Source organism: Terrapene carolina, unplaced genomic scaffold (assembly GCF_002925995.2).
Source record: "Terrapene carolina triunguis isolate 2854851 unplaced genomic scaffold, T_m_triunguis-2.0 Scaffold131, whole genome shotgun sequence".
NCBI classification, from domain to species: domain Eukaryota; kingdom Metazoa; phylum Chordata; order Testudines; family Emydidae; genus Terrapene; species Terrapene triunguis.
The window spans coordinates 26,627,846-26,642,172 of NW_020664482.1; positions in this window are offsets into that span (position 1 = coordinate 26,627,846).

Consider the following 14,327-nt stretch of genomic DNA (forward strand, 5'->3'; position numbering starts at 1 on the left):
TTTTTTTTTTTTTTTTTTTGGCTGCTTGGGGCGGCCAAAACCCTGGAGCCGGCCCTGCTAAACAGTTACTATTATCATTCACATTCTTCTGTTTAAAATTCTTTCTCCCAGCTCATTTGGCTCATAATTCTTTTCACCTTTGAGAAACTGGCTGTTTTAAAGTGCCAAGTATATATATTACTGTTTGTTTGCACACAACAAATGTAATCACATCATGATTATTGTATCTCTTGTGAACTAGGAACATTAACCACATTTTCTGTTGACTAATACATGCTGGTTAGCATAATATCATATTACTAATATGTATTATCCACACACACACACACACTAATATATATATATATATATATTAGTATGATTAAACACCAATAACATTAAGCACAAATATTGTAACAGTAATATAGCCTAAACTGGCCTATACCATTACACAGACCTTTGACATAAATCATGTTCACTTATGCTATGTATCCCAACACCTTGCATTTTTTGAAGTAAACATTTGGCATAGACAGGAAACTTGTCAAAATCAAGATATGTTCATTCTATGACTTAACACAAATGAGGTAAGTATCTTCATGGACCAGTACCTGTAATGTTAGTATCCCAAACAAAGAAAAGGAAGATTAGGGAACTGGGACAAGCTGATGGGCTGGATGTTAATGATGTGTAAAGAGATGTGTAATTTGTTAAATCTCATAAATGATACCAGCTGAAGTGTGTAACTTTGGGAGCGCACATTCTGTGTAAGGTGAGTGTAACATCGCTGTGTGAGACGGCTTCCCAGAGACTGATATCACATTGAACCTTTTTCCTGCACTATATTATTAAACCTGACTGACATTGATTATTTGGCCTCTTGAATATATTTCATAACAAACCAAAGTGTGGTCAGGCAACTGACTATACAATTTATAATCAAACCATTGTTTGAATAAACAATGGACAGGTCACGGATTATGTGCTTTTGTCCCACGTTTCAATGCACTTTCTCTTGAGCGGCATGCTCTTTATCCAGCTCTAATTGACATCCTGGTCGTGACCCCTCATGGACATACACTTTGCAATGTCCACAAAAAGACCTTGATTCTGGTGGCTGGATACAGGAGTTTCATGAACCGATGCTTCTCCCCAGATGGTGATGAGATCCAGGGTCTCATCACTGCTCCAGGCGGCTGCATGAGGCATGTTGTGGGGCTTCCGGGATGCAATTGTGGTTGTATTGCAAAGAACGATGCACTGGGATCCAGAAGCAAATGGGAAAATCTGGCTCTGTGTCAGATTTTAAAGGGGCGAGGGTGTCATTCCGTAGTGATGCTTCGAACCCAATCCATCAAACACATTTTTGTCAGCTTTCCATCTGAGCAGTTCTGAAGCTAAGAGGATGCAGAACGTAAACTTTTGTAGCAAGGCAATCGCCCACGATCCTAACCTCTGCTACCTAGGAGTCACCCTCAGTTGCATAAACAACATCTGAAGCAGGTGAGCCATAAAATAAAGAGTTGCATCAATATCATCCAAAAGCTAGCAGGCTCTAGCTGGGCTCAAATGCTACGAATGGCAACGCTGGCTTTAGTTTATTCCATGGCTGAGCACTGCACACCTATCTGGGGAAGAAGTTTGTACACTGTCCATTGATATTCAATTAATTGCAGTTTTTTGACTTTTGACTGGTACCCTGAAGTCCACTCCACTGCCTTGGCTTCCAGTCCTCGCAAACATCCTTCCTCCAACATCCTTGCTAACCAAAACCTCCCACGCCAAGAGAAACTTGTTAATCTGCCTTATACTCACCTTACGTTCCACTGACCGTTCTGGGCAGCTGGACAAGGTGTTCTGTCATCCAACTTCAACCCAGAAAACACTTACTGGATGCCTTATAGATTATCCCACCGTCAAACTACCTGGTTTCTTGCTCTGCCGAAGACAGCAGATGACCATAACTGTATTAGGACATTACATGGAAGATGCATGCATTTAATGCACAAATGGAGAATCAAGGATTCACCACAGTGTGAATATGGAGACCTCCAAACTTTCAAACATCTTATGAACAAGTACCCCATCTTTTCATTTTCATGAGCATAGCAAAGCTGACTGCTGCATCCCCCTGAAGCCCACAAATGGATTTCAAACCTTTCCATGAACTTGTAAATGTTGCTACTTCCATAGGAAAGAAGAAGGATATTGTATCTAATGAGAATATGGAATTAGTTGTTGTAGTCAGAATACTATCTGTACTATATACATTGGAGTTTAACTATTTGACAATTGCTTAATGTACCAGGCAAATGGGGCAAAAACATAGCTCCAATTCTGTCCAAGACACCTCAGCAAATCTCAAGGAAACAAGGATTAGTTCCATCTCTGGTAGGGCCCCATACCAGTTATGAACAGCCAGGACAATGTCCATAGAAAAACTGACAAGCTGGTTTCTCACTTGAGCTGCTGTTTTCACTATCATGAGGCATAGTACCTGTTTATTTACAAAGAATGTACAAACTCCTGTTTCCGTGAATACAGGAGGAAACAAACACAGGAGATAGTTTCTTAGCTTGCAGCTTCAAGTCCCCTTCAGCCAACACATGGCCCAATAAGCTCTGTCTCTAGGCTTTCCTCAGGGCAATGTTACCTGTGCTTGTTCAGGCTGTGTCTGGTCCTTCTATCCTATTCTCAGTTCTTATACCGCACTCATCACCATAGTATCTGACCACCTTCCTTGCTGCATTGCCTCTCAGCATCTCTGGTCTTTCTACTGTCTCTCACAGACACATGAACCTTCACAAAACAATAGCTAGCAAAACCCCTCCTGAAATGGGGCTTTGTTTTTGGCAGTGACATGCCTGTGGTTGGGCTGGAGGCTGCTATTGTCTCACCACCTGGTTCCTCAAAGAAGCTTAATGGCATCTTACAACTCTCTTAAATGAAAAGTGGTGGTTACACACTGTGAAGTGGTCAGATAGGCCATAGCATTCTCTATTCTTTCCTGGTGCCCCCAATTGACAGTCATTCCGGCCCTGCAGTAGTCTGCCCTTTCCATGATTCAGCCCTACAACCAGGTCACACATTGATGTCCACCCCTTTCACGTTATATAAGGAGGCCAATAATGGGGTAGCCCTCTGGATTAGGTGAGGGGCTCTGGGCCTCCCTATGTCAGAGGTCTCAGGATCTTGACCCTTCTGTTTTCAGGGCTTTCTCTCATCTACATTCCCCATATCATGGGTTGACTTATGCCTTTGGCAACCCTAGGGGCACATAGGGGGACCAGGGCCCACCCTCTCCACTGGGTTCCAATCTAGGGCCCAGTGGTAAGCAGCCAAGTTTTGCACCCCAAAGTGCTATACTTCTGCCTCCCTGGATCATTTCCTACCAGTACCTTCTTTTCACAATGGATAAAGTTAAGCCCTTAAATAACTGAAATCAAAGATAAACAGCCAGTCCTTCCGAGAGTCACCAGTCTCTTCTCTGTGGGTTTGGCGAAGTCACTATAGCCAGGTCTCAAGCAGCAGGAGCTCCTGTAGTGCTCCTTCCCAGGGCTCAGAGTGTAGGTCAGTACGCGTACACTGTCTGTCAGCTACTCAGCTGTTCCGCTTTCCTTTTAAGCTCGTTCTCCATCCCAAACATGCTTTGCAGGTGTGGCAGGATGAGACTGCCTGGGTCCAAAGTAACTATTTAACCCCTTCCTTTCTAGTTTGGGGTTTGTACACCCCATTTCTCTCTCTCTCTCTCTCTTTCTTTCTCTGTCTCTCTCACACATACCGGTTTCAAAGCAGTTTAATCCAACTCATACCTGTACCAGCACTGAATGGTGCTCAGTTGGCACCTCCCCCACAAGAAGAGAATCCCTCCACCTGTTGTGTTTAAAAGAATTCTGTTATTTTGAACTATGAAGAAGGGAATGCACCAGGCCAGCATGGCACAACTGCCCTCAAGTTGTGTTTTTTTTTTTCAAATTTAAATGACCAAGCTCCAGATTAATAGCAACATAAGCCTCATGCCTCACAACACATTCAAGGTATTCACCAATAATCTATTATTGCACACCAGAAAGTGCCCAGTTAAGGTCTCCCCATATATCCCCGAAAGGAATTTTAGTGTTACAAAAACAGGAAATGCATGGTTAAGGTGATGCTTCACACACAACACAGCAACATCCAGGTCTTGGCTAATGTGCTCAAGTGTGCCAATCAGTTTAGTGGGTAATCAAGCAAATTAATTGAACAATGATGTTATAAATATGCAGATTAAAATCTGTAAATCACCTTTGTGCAAAAAGAAAGTTATAATCTTGCAATTCTTCTAAAATGATAAAACTTTCTGACATTTTTAATGTACTTTGACAGTCGGTCCTGAATCTAGGCTAACACATAAATTCTTAAGAAAAACAGCCATGATGACTATCAAAAGGTGATGAGCACAGAGCGTAATAATGAATTAAAATACCAAAATGAAATTAAGTTCTGTCGGTATTTTCATTTTTTAAAAATTCAGTGACAATAACAAATTCATGGCTAGAAGACGCAAAGGTATACCTCAAAGCACTGAAAGGTGAAATGTTGCACCAGTGGTAAGCACGTCTATCGAAAGTCACAAAATGGTGGGTTGTCCAAGCAAGATGGCCTACTCAGAAGATTGTAGTGGTGAAGGGTAAAGAGGATAATTGGAGCAGAGACTCTGTTATTGCTTTATGAAGTACTAACACTTTCTCAAGGAGAGTAGTTTGAAAAGGACTCTGTGATGAGTCAAGGAAATGAGATGGTGAAGTGACAAGGCTGCCCCAGCCTCTTTACAAGTCAATTAACATTGATAACCTCTTTCCACTCATTCAGTAACCTGAACTAGTCTTAAAATATTGTAAATTATAAAAAATAACTAGCTAAGTATATCCTACAGGTATTGTATTAATAATTATCGTTTCATACATTCAGCATAATTGCATATATATAATATATATAAAAATAAAATTAACCTGTCATATGTAGAGCTGAACAAATAAGTATTGTGAATTATTTATTTACATAATTGTACCTCTTTTCCTTATCTTGGATATTCCATAATCTTATAGTTTTCTAAAATTTATTTCGCATTTGATGTTTGCTCAATAATTCCTACAAATAATTCTTGTGGTCCACAGATTGTGTGTGAGCAGTTCATTATGAGTACAGTATTCAAAATTTGAGCTGTTTTGATTAGCTATTAGTTGGACATAGTCACATGGTTTGTTCCTGTTCCCAGATTGGATTAATTTAACTCTGAGAATCAGGAAGGATCCTTGCGTTTATGAATTCAGGATTCACTTTTGGTGAATATTTTCTGATATTGGCTTAAAATTAATTGTTTCCATGATCATCCCTGTAGTGTGAGGATATAAACACAAAGAAGAGCCATGCTTTAAGCCCCAAGTAGAGAACTCCCTAACCAGAAAGTTCCTATGTTTATTAAGCTAGCTTCCTGCTGCAACACATCCTGTTCTCTCCTTACTGATAATTGTAGAGGATCAGGAACTCTATAACCACTCCACATTTCCCTTTCTTTACAATAAAAGATTTAAACTTAAATTATAAACCAATGTATATAAGCACAACAGTTCAAAATACATTTCAAATTCCTTAGAACTGTTTACAGTTTTTACACTATGGCCTGGTCTACACTACGAGTTTAGGTCAACTTTAGCAGCATTAAATCGAATTAAGCCTAGACACGTTCACACGACGAAGCCCTTTCTTTCGACTTAAAGGGCCCTTTAAACCGGTTTCTTTACTCCAACTCCGACGAGGGGATTAGCGATAAAATCGGCCTTAGCGGGTCGGAATTGGGGTAGTGTGGACAGAATTCGATGTTATTGGCCTCCGGGAGCTATCCCACAGTGCTTCATTGTGACCGCTCTGGACAGCACTCTCAACTCAGATGCACTGACCAGGTAGACAGGAAAAGCCCTGCGAACGTTTGAATTTCATTTCCTGTTTGCTCAGCGTGGAGAGCACAGGTGACCACGCAGAGCTCATCAGCACAGGTAACCGTAATGGAGTCCCAGGATCGCAAAAGAGCTCCAGCATGGACCGAACGGGAGGTACGAGATCTGCTCGCCATATGGGGAGATGAATCAGTGCTAGCTGAACTCCGAAGCAGTAAACGAAATGGCAAAATATTAGAAAAGGTCTCCAAGGCCATGAAGGACAGAGGCCATAACAGGGACGCACAGCAGTGCCGCGTGAAAATTAAGGAGCTAAGGCAAGCCTACCACAAAGCCAGAGAAGCAAACGGAAGGTCCGGGGCAGAGCCGCAAACATGCCGCTTCTACGCGGAGCTGCATGCCATTCTAGGGGGTGCAGCCACCACTACCCCAACCGTGTGCTAAGACTCCCTCACTGGAGAAACACACAGGGAAGCGGGTTCGGGGTACGAGGAAGATGAGGATGGAGATAATGTAGATAGCTCACAGCAGCAAGGAAGCGGAGAAACCGGTTTCCCCAACAGCCAGGATATGTTTATCACCCTGGACCTGGAACCAGTAACCCCCGAACTCACCCAAGGCGTGCTCCCAGACCCTGAGGGCACACAGGGGACCTCTGGTGAGTGTACCTTTGTAAATATTACACATGGTTTAAAAGCAAGCGTGTTTAATGATTAATGATTAATTTGCCCTGGCAATCGCGGCCAGTACAGCTACTGGAAAAGTCTGTTAACGTGTATGGGGATGGAGCGGAAATCATCCAGGGACATCTCCAGAAAGCTCTCCTTCATGTACTCCCAAAGCCTTTGCAAAAGGTTTCTGGGGAGGGCTGCCTTATCCCGTCCGCCATGGTAGGACACTTTACCACGCCAGGCCAGTAGCACGTAGTCTGGAATCATTGCATAACAAAGCATGGCAGCGTATGGTCCCAGTGTTTGCTGGCATGCAGACAACATCCATTCCTTATCGCTCTTTGTTATCCTCAGGAGAGTGATATCATTCACGGTCACCTGGTTGAAATGGGGTGATTTTATTAAGGGGACATTCAGAGGTGCCCGTTCCTGCTCTGCTGAACAGAAATGTTCCCCGCTGTTAGCCACGCGGTGGGGGGAGGGGTGAAGTGATCATCCCAGAGAATTGGGTGGGGGGGGAGGGGGGTTAGTTGGGTTTGTGCTGCATGTTAACCCAGAAACCGCAGCCCCTCCTTTTACATTGCAAACCCATTTTAAATGGCCAACCCAATGGGTGCTTGATCTGGGAAATGAGGGCGCTCCTGTTTGAAACCATTCCCACATGTTATGAGGGTTAAAAAAGCCAAAAGACTGTGGCTTACCATGGCTGCCTGCAAGCCGAAATCTGTTGCCTGGCACTGCGTGAGTGATCTCTCACACCAAACCGGCAGGCCCTCAATATAAGAGGAGAAATGCGACCTTGTAACGAAAGCACATGTGCTGTGTAATGTGAACAGCAAAATGTAACGTGAAAGAGTGTACCCATTGTTCTCTAAAATATGTCTTTTTTAACCACCTCTTCCTTCTCCTCCACCAGCTGCAAATGTTTCTCCTTCACAGAGGCTAGTGAAGATTAGAAAGAGAAAACATAGGACGCGGGACGATATGTTCACGGAACTCCAGATGTCCTCCCACGCTGACAGAGCACAGCAGAATGCGTGGAGGCAGTCAATGTCAGACTACAGAAAAGCACAATATGAACGAGAGGAGAGGTGGCGGGCTGAATCGCGGGATGAACAGAGCAAGTTGCGGGCTGAAGATGATAGGTGGCGTCAGCTTGCAGACAGAAGGCAAGAGTCGATGCTCCGGCTGCTGGAGCATCAAACTGATATGCTCCAGCGTATGGTTGAGCTGCAGGAAAGGCAGCAGGAGCAGAGACCGCCGCTACAGCCCCTGTGTAACCAACAGCCCTCCTCCCCAAGTTCCATAGCCTCCTCACCCAGACGCCCAAGAACACGGTGGGGGGGCCTCCGGCCACCCAGTCACTCCACCCCAGATGATTGCCCGAGCATCAGAAGGCTGGCCTTCAATAAGAGTTAAAGTTTTAAACTGCAGTGTGTCCTTTTCCTTCCCTCCTCCCCCACCCATCCCGGGCTACCTTGGCAATTATCCCCCTAGTTGTGTGATGAATTAATAAAGAATGCATGAATGTGAAGTAACAATGACTTTATTGCCTCTGCAAGTGGTGCTCGAAGGGGGGAGGGGATGGTGGGGTGTTTGGTGTACAGGGAAGTAGAGTGAACCGGGTGGGGGGGGGGCGGAGGGTTCATCAAGGAGAAACAAACAGAAGTTTCACACCGTAGCCTGGCCAGTCAAAAAACTGGTTTTCAAAGCTTCTCTGATGTGCACCGCGCCCTGCTGTGCTCCTCTAACCGCCCTGGTGTCTGGCTGCGTGTAATCAGCGGCCAGGCGATTTGCCTCAACCTCCCACCCCGCCATAAATGTCTCCCCCTTACTCTCACAGATATTGTGGCGCGCACAGCAAGCAGCAATAACAATGGGGATATTCTTTTCGCTGAGGTCTGAGCGAGTCAGTAAGCTGCGCCAGCGCGCTTTTAAACGTCCAAATGCACATTCCACCACCATTCGGCACTTGCTCAGCCTGTAGTTGAACAGGTCCTGACTCCTGTCCAGGCTGCCTGTGTACGACTTCATGAGCCATGGCATTAAGGGGTAGGCTGGGTCCCCAAGGATCACGATAGGCATTTCAACATCCCCAACGGTTATTTTCTGGTCCGGGAAGAAAGTCCCTTCCTCCAGCTTTCGAAACAGAGCAGAGTGCCTGAAGACGCGAGCATCATGTACCTTTCCCGGCCATCCCACGTTGATGTTGGTGAAACGTCCCTTGTGATCCACCAGGGCTTGCAGCAGCATTGAAAAGTACCCCTTGCGGTTTATGTACTCGGTGGCTTGGTGCTCCGGTGCCAAGATAGGGATATGGGTTCCGTCTATGGCCCCACCACAGTTTGGGAATCCCATTGCAGCAAAGCCATCCACTATGGCCTGCACGTTTTCCAGAGTCACTACCCTTGATATCACCAGGTCTTTCATTGCCCTGGCAACTTGGATCACAGCAGCCCCCACATTAGATTTGCCCACTCCAAATTGATTCCCGACTGACCGGTAGCTGTCTGGCATTGCAAGCTTCCACAGGGCTATCGCCACTCGCTTCTCAACTGTGAGGGCTGCTCTCATCCTGGTATTCTGGCGCTTCAGGGCAGGGGAAAGCAAGTCACAAAGTTCCATGAAAGTGCCCTTACGCATGCGAAAGTTTCGCAGCCACTGGGAATCATCCCACACCTGCAGCACGATGCGGTCCCACCAGTCTGTGCTTGTTTCCCGGGCCCAGAATCGGCGTTCCACGGCATGAACCTGCCCCAGTAACACCATGATTTCCACATTGCTGGGGCCTGTGCCTTGTGAGAGGTCTATGTCCATGTCAATTTCCTCATCACTCTCATCGCCGCGCTGCAATCGCCTCCTCGGCTGGTCCTGGTTTTGCTTTGGCATGTTCTGGCTCTGCATATACTCCAGGACAATGCGCGTGGTGTTCATAGTGCTCATAATTGCCGCGGTGATCTGAGCGGGCTCCATGATCCCAGTGCTAGCTATGGCGTCTGGTCTGAAAAAAGGCGCGAAACTAGTATCTGACGGACCAGGGGAAGGAGGGAGGGAGGGAGGGAGGGGCGAGTGACGACATGGTGTACAGGTACAGGGAATTAAAATCAACAAAGGTGGCTGTGCATCAGGGAGAAACACAAACAACTGTCACACAGAATGGCCCCCCCCCAAAGATTGAACTCAAAAGCCTGGGTTTAGCAGGCCGTTGATTTGACGGAGGGAGGGGGAAGCAAATGAATACAGAACAAATCTATTTTTTACATCTTAAGACGACGGTGCAGCATGATTGATAGCCCTCGGCATCTTCTGGGTGCTTGGCAGCAAATACTGGGCGCTTGGCAGTTAGTGTACTAAGACTGATAGCCACTGCAGTATGACGACGATGGATACCAGTCATAATATACTATCTACTGCCAAAAGGCAAGGGGCTGCTGCTGTGTAGCAATGCAGCCCACGTCTGCCAGCCCCATGTCTGCCAGCACCGAGATCGCCCTCGGCCTCTTCTGGGTGCTTAGCAGAAAATACTGGGCGCTTGGCAGTTAGTGTACTAAGACTGATAGCCACATTTTTCCTGTATGATGACGATGGCCTTCAGGCCTATTGCACGATCTGCTGCTCAGGGAAGACTCTGCTAATGTGCGATGATCCAACTTGTAATAGGAAAAGACTACGGTTACCAGTCGTAATACACCATCTACTGCCAAAAGGAAAAAGGCAAGGGGCTGGTGCAATGCAGCCCTACGGCTGCCAGCACCCAGATCGCCGATGAAGGCTACCAGTCATGCTGCACCATCTACCGCCAAAAGGCAGTTAGCTGCTGCTGCTGTGTAGCAATGCAGTCCCACGTCTGCCGGCACCCAGATGACATATGGTGACGGTGAGCTGAGCTGAGCGGGCTCCATGCTTGCCGTGGTATGTTGTCTGCACAGGTAACCCAGGTAAAAAGGCGCGAATCTATTGTCTGCCGTTGCTCTGATGGAGGGGGAGGGGCCTGACGACATGTACCCAGAACCCCCCGCGACACTGTTTTGCATCATTTGGGCATTGGGATCTCAACCCAGAATTCCAATGGGCGGCGGAGACTGCGGGAACTGTGGGATAGCTACCCATAGTGCAATGCTCCGGAAGTCGACGCTAGCCTCGGTACTGTGGACGCGGTCCGCCGACTAGAGCACTTAGAGCATTTTATGTGGGGACACACACAATTGGCTGTATACAATTGATTTCTATAAAACCGGCTTCTATTAATTCGACCTAATTTCGTAGTGTAGACATACCCTATGTCTCCTTATCAAGTCTGTAGCCTTCCAAACCATGTTCTCATTTTTGCACTTCTGATACCATGTAGTGTGAAGACATAGACACAAAGAGCCATGCTTTAAGCAGCAACTTGAGAGCTCCCTAACCAGGAAGTTCCTTCGTTGATTAAGCTCCCCACTGCAACACCCTTTGGTAACTGTAGTTGACCAGGAACTCCATAACCACTCCACAATTCCTGTTAGTAAACTAATCTTCTAGTATATTTGTGGACATCAAACCCAAAATGGGAATGAACACACTTGGAGTAAATTTGTGTAAATATTAGAACAAGTATTTTCAGAATTTATTTGCAGTATTCACCTTGCTCTAGTATATTACACATTTTAAATAAAATTAGAGTTAAAAGAAGTCTTTCAACGTACAATTATTGATAATATCACAACTACAAAAAACAGTACAGGGAATACTGCAGAGGAGGTTCAGATGCCATAATTGTTTGAAGGATACAGACAAAATTTTGAACTCATATCTTGTCAGGCAAGAAACACAGAAATTGATTTTTTCTTTTTAAAAAATGTAATCATATAGTCATAATTCAGCACTTATAGGGCCAAAATTCAGCCCTGGTGCAATTACACTGGGAAGTAATTTGGCCTGTATGGATTATGGGCCAATCCTATCCTTCTCTTGAGTTAGTCTACCTGGAGTGAAAGTGGCCGCACTGCAAAATAACATTATCAGCATGTCTGAAAATCATGAGCTCCCATTAATAATCACTGAAAAGTATGAAATTTCACCACATTGTTCAGCTATGCAGTCATTTGACTCCCATTAACATTGGAACAGCAAGGGCTAAAAACTGCTTTGCATCTCTGGTCATCCAAGGGTAAGTCATGCCCACCTGTCGGCACGGAAGGGATAGGATTGGCCCATAACCGAATACAGGCCAAATTACCTCCGAGTGTGATTGCACCAAGGATGAACTCAAGTCTTGGCAGATAAGTGAAGGAGGAAGTGCTTTTTAAATATATTTTAAATGTCCTTGTGATTTTTACCTTGGCATGCCCATTCTATTAGCTGTGTGGGTTTTTTTCTCTTTTTCTTTTTCTTTGTAAAACCTTTGCAGTTCACCTTCAGTGTCAGCTGTCTGGCTGAAACTCTGTGCAGCAAGTCAAAAATATTCCCATCATAATTTGTAGGAACTCAAGATAGGCTGAAGTAGACCCTGGCTAGCAAAATGATGGCTTGATACTAGTTGCAATGAAGACTCATCAGTTTTTAAGAGTATACTGCCTAGCTTTTCTATTTTGAATTAAAGTGCAATTAAACTGTTTTCCTTGCCTAGAAGTTTTTGAAGGTCTCTATCTGCTCCAGTAGGTGTCTCTGTTTAGTTGTAAAGTTTTTCCTCTACTGTAATGATCAAATCCACAAATTTCTGACTTCAACTATTCACAATTTTATTTCACTCCAAACTAGATATTGCGGCCTGATTCACTCCTTGGGCTGTGACAGACCATCAACCTTTCCCTCTAGTCCCTTTAAAAGATTTAGAATAGAGGCAGAACTTCATTCTGCTTTCCTCAACTATCAACCTGCCAGCCAAGAGTGACAGTTCAGTGATCCTTTCTGCTTCTTTATTACAGTAAGGGGAAAGAAACGTAAATTAGTATTGGGTCATCAACTTCAAAGGAACTACTCTAGTGTACATCAGGATTTCTGGTCAGCTTTCTATATTAGCTGCTTGCACCAGTGACTCCGGTTAAACCACTGTTTAATAAAATTTGAACATACTTTACAACAGCTTTAAAATTCTCCTTTATGCCAATGTGTTTTGAATTCCCTGAGTTCTGCTCTACATCATGAGATTGGGCCTCTTGCTCAGAAGGCACAGAAGTGACAACTTCTGCTGAGAAACCATGCATATTAGTAGAGGTCTGAAACAATGTCAGGGATATCTCAAAACTGATTTGAATATTAATTTGAACATATATTTATTTTTATGTAATAAATGCTTAATTATCTAATGTATTCATACTGGGTCACTGCAGTTTTCATGAGTATTTGGAATTAACTTATTTTGGGAGGAAAAAGGAATTGTCACAAAAGCCACAAAAAGCTATTTCTCCAAGATTTTTTCTCATATGGTCCGCTTCATTTCCAAAGAGAGCACTTCCTTCTCTTTAGAGGTGTGACCAAGTTTTGCAAAGGTGTCTGATATTGGTCTCCCCCTTAAAACTCTTAGGGCAAATATCATGCCCTTCAGTGGAGTGGCATTAGAGATGAATTTGGCACAGTAAACTTGTTATATAAATTCATACTAGCTCAGGTTGTAACACAATATTATTTATGGTACTTTTGTTGGTTTTATGTCATATCTAAATCCAGCTTTATATTCCAAAGAGTCAAATTCAGACCCACTGTAAGCAGGGCTAACTCCTTTTGTCCTATGATTGTAAAACAAATAATCAGAGGCAAGGAAACACAAAATGAAGATAGCACTCTGTTTTGCATGGTTCCCAACCTCATATAGGGACAGGCTGTGAGCTGTCTTACCCAGCCACACAAGGGAATAAAGGGATATAAAGAACTTCCTTATTTCTTTACTCCAGCTACATGAAATGCAGACAGCAGTGCAGGGGGGAGAGCCTAACCTTTTGTACAAGATGAAGTCCACTGGTGTTCAAACAAATATTTAGTCCCCAGATCTTAATACATCTGTTTTTTAGATAGAGACGCAGTTTAACTGGTCTGTGCTCAGAGACCATCACCACTCTCTAGCTTCAGAAAAGGGAAGATTTTTTCTTCTCTCTCTCACTAGATGCAAAATTCTTCTCTGAGGCCTGCCTAGATTCACAAACCTACTTCAGCACCTAACTTCCTTTGAAATCAGTGAGAGTTAAGCACCTAAGTTGCTGTGTGAATCTGGCCTTTAGATTCACAGGCAACCAGCAAACCATATAGGAAGAGCAAAAGATTTATGTCAAGATCCAGGGCACACTTAAAACCACTCCTGCTCCCACAGAAGGCAGTGGAGTGTTGCCATTGACCTTAATGAGAGTAAGATCAAGTCCTTGGTTTATGATTATAGACCTACATATATATATATAACATAAACTAAACCTGAATGCAACTATTTTAATTTTCCTTTATTTTGTGTCTGCAGTTTGTTGTGAAATGCACAGTAAATGAAGAAGGGAGGGAAATAGCCTAACATGAAGAACCCATATGTATATATATGACATTAGCAGCACAGAGATAACTCTTAGCTCTGAGCGCTCTATACAAATAAAATAGGTGTTGCTTTGGTGGCAGCATAAAACATTTACCTTCCCCCCTAGAATGAAAATACTGATTCTCTTGTTTTGGCTGCGGTTTTGGTCTTCTGTGAGAAGGATAATTAAGCACTTCAACAACTGATTAGTAATGAAAACAAAAAATAGCATGGATTTTAGATGAATGACATGGGAATAGATAATAGGTA